Source organism: Lissotriton vulgaris, chromosome 1_1, assembly GCF_964263255.1.
Source record: "Lissotriton vulgaris chromosome 1_1, aLisVul1.2, whole genome shotgun sequence".
NCBI lineage: Eukaryota > Metazoa > Chordata > Amphibia > Caudata > Salamandridae > Lissotriton > Lissotriton vulgaris.
This window is the reverse complement of record NC_141685.1, coordinates 416,300,509-416,308,388: the sequence shown is the minus strand read 5'-3', so window position 1 is coordinate 416,308,388 and position 7,880 is coordinate 416,300,509. Positions and strand designations below refer to the sequence as shown.

General features: G+C 48.6%; 1 non-coding gene across 1 annotated transcript; it reads left to right on the top strand.

Moving 5' to 3' along the window:
- Nucleotides 1–6,521: 6,521 nt before the first annotated feature.
- LOC147747286 (U6 spliceosomal RNA) lies at nt 6,522–6,628 on the top strand. Its single transcript, XR_015300343.1, has one exon. It is a non-coding gene; the product is annotated as a U6 spliceosomal RNA (small nuclear RNA).
- Nucleotides 6,629–7,880: the final 1,252 nt, after the last annotated feature.

The following is a 7,880-nucleotide window of genomic DNA, read 5'->3' as shown; positions in this document are numbered from 1 at the left end:
ATTATAGGTGTACAAATGCAGGTCTATCCGAGAATGCTGCCTGTGGGAATATAAGTGGAATGTACAGCCAGCTTGTGCTGAGAGGTAAGGAAGGCTCAAGCTCTACTTGGCAATTCAGGCCTTCTTGGTTGGTTAGTGGCTTCTACACAGGGCAAGGTCAGTAGTGGCTGGGCAGATCAGAAAATCTCCAGCAAAGCCATAGGTCTACTGCAAGTCATGCAGAATTGGGCAGCATGCTGTATCCACACTTCTTGGTAATGGACCTTCTGCAACAGGATCCACATGCTCAGGAAATTGAATATACAGTGACTTTCAAGACAGCTCTAGTTTACATTACCGAAGTTGGTCAAATCCCCACTGCCAGTGAGTGTCCCTGTCATTTCAATTTTGGTGGTCCAGCCATTAGGCAGGGTTATCTTTTCTATCATCAAATAGGAATCTGTGATAGTAGAAGCCTCTGCCTGGGTTTGTAGGCCCATGTAAGCCCTCTAAGGGCTCTTCTAGCAGGGAACTTTGTGTATTCAATGCATTCACACAAAAACAATGCATACAGCAGAAAGAAGGAATGGGGCTGGGGTTGTCCTCTGTGGACAGCAAAACCCCTCACTTTTGCAGACCTTATTATTACAGTGAAATACATGTTTGTGATAATTCACGGGTAACCCTGAAAACAGATAAACCATTCACAAAGCCACTTATTTCACTTCACTCTTGCAAATGTTTGTAAAGGGTTCTTGCATGACTACACACAGTATTGGCGAGCATGGCATTTTTTTAAATAAATCAACAAGTACAGATGAAGAGGTGTGATTGACCCATCGTTCTGGACTTTAGTTTACACTGAGAGACCAATTGACAACTCCACTGGTTGCATCCAGGCTCCCCAATAATTAAAAACCGCCGCCAAGTCGTCAAAGAGGCAAACCCCTTCAGAGTAAGGGTTACATTTTGAGTTTGGAGGACATACTTTCCCACCAAAAAGGTGGCGGAATACCCTGTCCATCAAACCCTCAGCCCTTCGGGTTCTAGTACGAGTAGCCTGGCCCAGCATCTTTCCCACGGCAGGGCCCCTAATGGCCCCCCTATCATAAAGCTTAATCTGATGGTCTGACGGTGTAGGGGGACCACCCACCCTATTTTGTTTCTGTCCTTCACTACAAAGAAAAATCTGATGGGCTTCAAAAAGAAATTACTTCCACCTCAGAGAGATCTTTGTTTTTCAATAACAAACTCCTGCTTGGGAGTTCGTTTCAGATTTTTTTTTAAAACAATGGATGTGGGCCACCTGAAAGATGATTATGATGTTTTCTCTGAAGGAGAAGAGTTCACCGCTGGGGTGGAAGATATCTCCAGGTATAGTGAACGCAATATCCTCTATCACCCTGAGGGATGGCGAGCAGCTCGCCAATCTTTAAATCAGTCATTTTGGGTTGGAATATGACTGAGGCACTTGTCTCTCATGGATATTCAAAAGAGTGACAGGGAGTAGCACCATTCTGCAATTTGGAGAGTCCCTAGGGATTAGAAGATACTAAAATGATTGCCAAAAATGAAAAAGATACGAGGACGCGTGTATCAAACTTTTGTACTTATGCATTATCCTCATCAGCTGCCCTTAAAGCATGTGCTAAGTGCGCCTTGATTAGTCTCAAACGTATTACCAGCTTCAATAATGTTTCCTACTTACAATGTTCTGCCAGTTTCGTAGCTTCAAAGACTTACCTGCTATTCAAAGTGCTTGGTAAACCATTATATCTGACATAGTCATTTTAAATCTTTCAAATAGATGTGTGACCATGAATCTGTGATTTGTTATTTGACATTGATAATGTACTTTTATAATGGATTATTACGATTAACTAACTGGTATAATTGAATTAAACGAGCTTATTATTGTTATTTTTTGTCTTAACCGGATAAGCATATTTTGTGCAATAAATAATTTCTCTGTGTGCCTTCACACAGATTGTTTGGCTGCTGCTGTATCTTTGTGTGGCCCAGGATCGTGGAACCGCAGGCAGGTTCACTCCAGCTGGCAGAGGTTCTTGTTTTGTTGCCTTCTCTTGAGGCATGCTGATGGTGTTCCTTGGCTGCGTTTTGTCTTGAAACTATGCGTGACAGCTGCAGCAGCAGTGTGTGAAACTTTCAGAAAATCTCGTGCATGCTTTTTATTTTCCTCTACGTGGAAATGTCTGCAATGTGTAATTCGTGTGCGCAGTTCTTCCCTCCATGTGTTGGCATGTTTCAGTATTCCTTAGCAAATCAGGCCGCAGGCTCTGCCTTCACTCAATCAATCACCTCATTAGCATACAGTGTGAGGTAATTTGTAGAATATGATAAATGGGTTACTTTAACTACATGAACAATGTTGAACCAGTGAAACTACATGGTCATTAGAGAAAAGACTGAAGACAATTAAAGATTGGAATTTTCTCCCACCTTGAAAGAATTATGAGGCAAATTAACCATCAACCCAATCTTGGGCAAACCTGACAAAACACTGAACTTCAAAGTTTAGCTAATCAGGATTTCTGAGAATATTTCAGTGAAACAAATATAAATCACAAGTTTCGGTATGAGGAAGAATATTTTATTTACAATACATATTGTTGGGTTTTAAATATCGATGGTTTCACTGTACAGCTTCTTGGTGATGCCATTGCTATTTCAGATGCAAATAAACCAAAATGTAAAATTACGATTTGTTTATGAATGTTTCATATGAGGCAACATAAATGTAAATGTAAAGGCGTGGCTTCATTCCCTTCATTTGTATGTGTTTCCCGCTCATTGATGTAGAACATCCAATCACCATAGCTCCCCTTTTAGCCCCACATAGAGGTTGACCATTCAATGAAATGCCAATGACAGATGGTGGATTATTCACTGGGGAGAGCAATGAAAGAACTCCCACACAATTATATAATAAAGGGCCTTCTGTACAGAACTTTTGCAAATCTTAATCCAGTCGCCAACCGGTTTCCGAAGGCTAATACATGAGGATGCAATGTATTAAAAGGTCCAATTGTCCTACTCACAAAAATTGATTAATCAACCAATTGAATAGCACCTCTAAATTTTCCGACCAAATTTAGCTATTACCTACTAGTAAATTCCTATTTGCGATCAGCAATAGCTGGGTCCAGTCACAAATTCATATGAATTTGCACATGCTATATACTACCACTTGGAAGCAGGTGCTAACCTGGTGAAAACTGTAAAAGTAGGTGCTAAACCATTTGGATTTTGCTTCAAAATGGTCGCACGGAGGATGACACTGTGGGCAATGCAGGCGCGGAGATTGCTTCAGGAGTGAATATTTGAGATCCCACTAACAAGACCTGGCTAAAAAGAGGAGGACCCCTGTGCAGAATATATACTCAGCACACAGGAGAAATATGTTTCGATTGATGTGCATGACCCATAGAAGTTAGTATACATCCACACTTGTGCAGGTCCTAGGTACATTCCACCTGCTAGCCTAAGAGAGTTTGTGTTTGAGGGGATTGTAGCAACAGTAGAAGGTGTGCCACAGAGCGTAATTTCTTCATTGTTCGAATGTTCTTAACACATTGTTGGCCAGGATCCATACCCATATTTTCCTCCAAAATACACCATAGGAATTACCTCACCTAGGGGCTAGATGTAGGTAAATAGTATTTACCGATTCGTAAATACCGAATTTTACCGATTCGGTATTTACGAATCGGTAAATGCTATGTAGCTAAAAATCCGGTAAAAATTACCGAATCATTAAGATTCGGTATTTACCGAATCTGTATTTATCGATTCGGTAATTGCCATTCATGTCAATTACGGAATCGGTAAATACCGATTCGGTAAAAGGGGGAAAACATTGAAGGGTGGCAGGGTGTCACTTTGACACCCTGCCACCCTCAATTGTTTATGGGTGCACATGTTGCAGACATACATGCCCTGAGGGCATGTGTGTCTGCAACATGGCACTGAAGCAATTTGCATTAAATTGCTTTTTGTTTTGTTTTCGTTATTTACCACCAACGTGTGGTTGGTGGTAAATAACGAATCCTAACATGGGATAAGCACTCATTTAAGTGCCCCCTACATTAGGAATTCGGTAATTTACTGATTCAGTATTTAAGAAATCAGTAATTTACCGATTCCTTAAATTACCGATTCGGTAAATTACTGAATTCTTAATTTCGGCCCCCTACATAAGAAAAGCCTATTACCGGTCGGTAACGGCCGAAATTCGTTAATTTCGGCTGTTACCGACCGGTAATGGGGCACCTACATCTGGCCCAAAAGTATTTTCCTGAAACTGTACGCATATTTGTAGCATCTTGTGCTATGTAAAGTAACATTACCTCCTCGTTAGTCTTCCTCACCACATGACTTACAAAGTGAGCTTCAGCTCCACACCAGAACCCTCCAAAGCAAAAAGTTAGCCTCCCATGCCTCCCATCCCTTCCCAAGATGGCCGACCCATTACCACCTGACCTCTATAAGAGGCGGGCCGGCCCAACCCAACAGCCTGTTTTTTTTGTTCTGCGCGTCATTACTCTCCAGATGTGTCTTCAGGTAAGTGGCTCCTGCTGTAGCAGGAGCATGGGTCCTTGGCTGGCGGTCCTGCGCCAGCTGACTCTGGGGCTTTTGGACCTCCCCCCTTCCTTCCCCCGGGTCTCTTTTGGGCCCGGTTAGACTCTGCTTTGGCGAGCCAGGGGTCTGTGGGGGGCCGGCGGGGTCTGGGGCTCTGCTGTTTACACGCCCTTTTGACCCTCACCTCGCACTACCAGTCGTTATGTGCGTTTGTTTTCTGGACAGTGCACCCGGGCCGTCTGTGTCTCGCTTCACTGTCAGTGGTGACCTCCCGGGGGCTGGTTTGGATCTGCTGCGGTCCCTTCTCTGGCCCCTGGAGCGTGCGGCGTGATGCCGTTTTTATCGGGCTCCCTGCACTGCTGCGGGGTTGGTCTGCATCAAAGGGCGGCCCGTTTCTGCGGCCTCGCCCCCGTGTACACTCCGGCCTTTGTGCGGCCTCTGTTTTCAGCCCCGTGGGGCTGGCGCATACTTATTGCGGCCGAGTTTGAGTAAACTCCCTGGTCGGCTCTGTTCTTTTTTTCTTTGCGGCAGGCCCTCCCCCCGCTTGTTCCCACTTTCACGGGCTTACCTTAGGCCGTCCTCGGCGATGCGTGGGATTTCCGCGCTTCGGGAGTTGGCTGCCCCCGGTCTTTCTTGAGATTGTTTGGTGACGGGGTCAGGGGCGCAGCCGGGTGCCGTTTGTTTTTTCACGTTCCTGCCAGGCCTCTGTGCGGGTCCGGGCTGTTTTTGCTGTGGGCCCCCTTGTTTGGGCTCCTCGCCTTAGTCCGGGGGGCAGGGCCAGGCGCCTCCGGCTTCACTTCGGTGGTTCATCTGGCCCTGGGCTGCCCGACGGTTTGATTACTGATCCCGGTTTCCTCCCGTCTTTTGGTCTGGTTTCTCTGCGCTCCTCTTCCGGGGGTTCTGTTCGGGTAGCCCTCTCCCTTGGTTCATCCCTGATGCCCCGAGCGCATGTTCAGGCATGTTTCTACATGCATTCTGTTGGTGGGCTGTTGTGTCCACTGTGGGTTCCTGTGGTTCGGCCTCTTGGTCGCGGGTTCAAGTCCCGGGGTGTCACAGGCTCTCTGTCGAATGGGGTTGGAATCCTGTCGGGGTATCCTGTGTGATAGTTTTTCATGCTTGTTTTCATTGGACGTGTCTGCAGGTCGGTCGCTCTGTTTTAGGCAGTGCCTGGTGACCCTTGGTTAATTCGTGTGCTTTGCTGTTACACATTTTTTGTTTGTCCCTGTGGGGTGCCGTTTGGCTTCTGCGTTTGGTGCCGTTGTGGCCCGGGGCGGTATGTGGCCGCTCTGTGGCAGGTTGCGGTCTTGCAGTCTTGCTCTCTGGGTTAGGTCACCGTGGTATTTGTTGCTCGCATTTTGTTTGGCTTTGCCCGCACACGGGCCCCCTGAGCATTCCTCCAACGGTGGTTTCTGTGTCCTTTTCCGACTGCTGCTTCCACGGGTTGGGGGTTCTATTCCTGCCGGTTCTTTCTGAATGTCCTGGGTGATGGGTGCTCGTAGTGTGCGTTTGTTGTATTTTCTCAGTGTGGCTCGATGGTTTGATCGGCAGTCCCTGGTGCTGGGGTCTTGCCCGGGTCCTGGGTTCGATTCCCCGCCTCGGCGGGTCTTGGGCTCATTGTTCCAGGGTCCTGATATTTACGGGTTCAATCCCGGCGGGTCCGCTCAGCCTTTCTTCCTTTGAGGTCGGCGCGCTTTTGTTCCATTTAATTGGTTTGCATTGGGCGTCTGTTGTTTCAGCGGCAATGTTGCCTCGTTGCTGGGGTGATTGTGTGCTTTTCGATGGTTGCACCTGTTTGGTGCCTGGGTGGTGACTTCCTGGGTGTGCCTGGTGCTGTTCGCTTCCATGGTGCGGCTCGGTGGGGTGCCTTGGGCCTCTGATGACTTAGTCCGCCTGGGCCGTGGTTTTTACTCCCTGCGTGTTCCCTCTGCCCTTCTTCCGTCTTGGTGCTCGCTTCGGCAGCACATATACTGAGATTGGTACGATACAGGGAATATTTGCATGGCCCCTGCTCATGGATGACACGCACATTCGTGGAGAGTTCCATGTAATTTGGTAGGGTCCCCTTGTGTGGAGTCGCATCTTTCATCTGTTGTTCTGTGCCTGGATGCCCGTGGTGGTATTCGTGCGCTTTACGCTTTCTCATCTGGCCAAATATATGTATATTTTTTTGGTTCGTGTTTTCTGGGGTTGTTCCTGCTCCGGTGTTTGCGCTGTTTGCGTGTTGGCGTGTGTAGCGTTGGGTTGCGGGGCCTTGGCCTCTTGTTGCTGTTTTGTCCCTGGCTCCTTCCTCCCCTTTGGGTTTTTGGGCCTCTGGGACTACTGCACTCTTCTGCTCCCGGCTGGCTCACTGTCTGGTCGGGCGACTCCTGCACCCCTGTTCAGTTGGTTTTCTGCTGTCCCATGCTTCTCGCCTTCTGGGGTCCTGGCCCTTCTGTCGCCTCCCCTCTCATCCTGGGTGGCTCGGTTCCTTTGCTCCTGCCCTCTGCCTGCCTGCTCCGATGGTCGGTTCTTGGACTCCCTGGCTACTGTCCATGGGGCTGTGGTTCTTCAGTTGCTCTGCTGTGTGCGGTATGGCTCTATGTTTGGAGCGGCAGACCATTTTGCAGGTGTCTAGCCCGGGACCAGGGTTCAATTCCCCGCCTCGGCGGGTCTTGGGCTCAAGTTCCCACGGGCCTAATGTTTCTCGCCTCGGTGCCTATTCTTGTGAATGGTGCAGGGATTGGGCGCCCCTCTCTGGTGGGGTGTGCGTTCTTCCCTGTTTTATTGCGGGGTGGTTTTTTTGACGGTCTCGCTGGACCTTCTGTGTCGGGCTGCCTTGGTGGGGCCTTCCACGGTTCGTGTTTTGTTCTGGCCCTTCCTTCGTTCTTTTTGCCCCCGGCCCTTCCCGCTCTGTCTCCTGGTACGGCTGAGTTTCTCCTTCCCGTGTGTTGGTGTTGCCTTCCTGGGGGGCATGCTTGGGTTCCCGGTCTGTGCTAGGTCGGTGGGTTTCCCCGTGGGCGTTTTTTCACTTCTGGCTTCTTTTTGCCGGTCCTTGGCTTCTCTGGGGTTTTCCCCCTGCCTTGCTGGGGCTTGTTGGTTGCCTTTCTGATAGGTTTGTCCCCTGCCTCGTGCTCCGGGGTGTGTGCGGGGTTCGCCCCTGTTGACTTTTGGCGCTTTGGTGCTGTCCTTGCCTGGGTCATTTTTTGGCTCCGGCCTTTTCTGGCCCTTTACGCTCTTGTTCTCGTCGGGTCGGGCCGGTTTTGGTGCCTGGTTCGGGTGTCTCCTAGGTCCATCTGGTCCTGTCTGCTTCCTTTGGGTCTCAG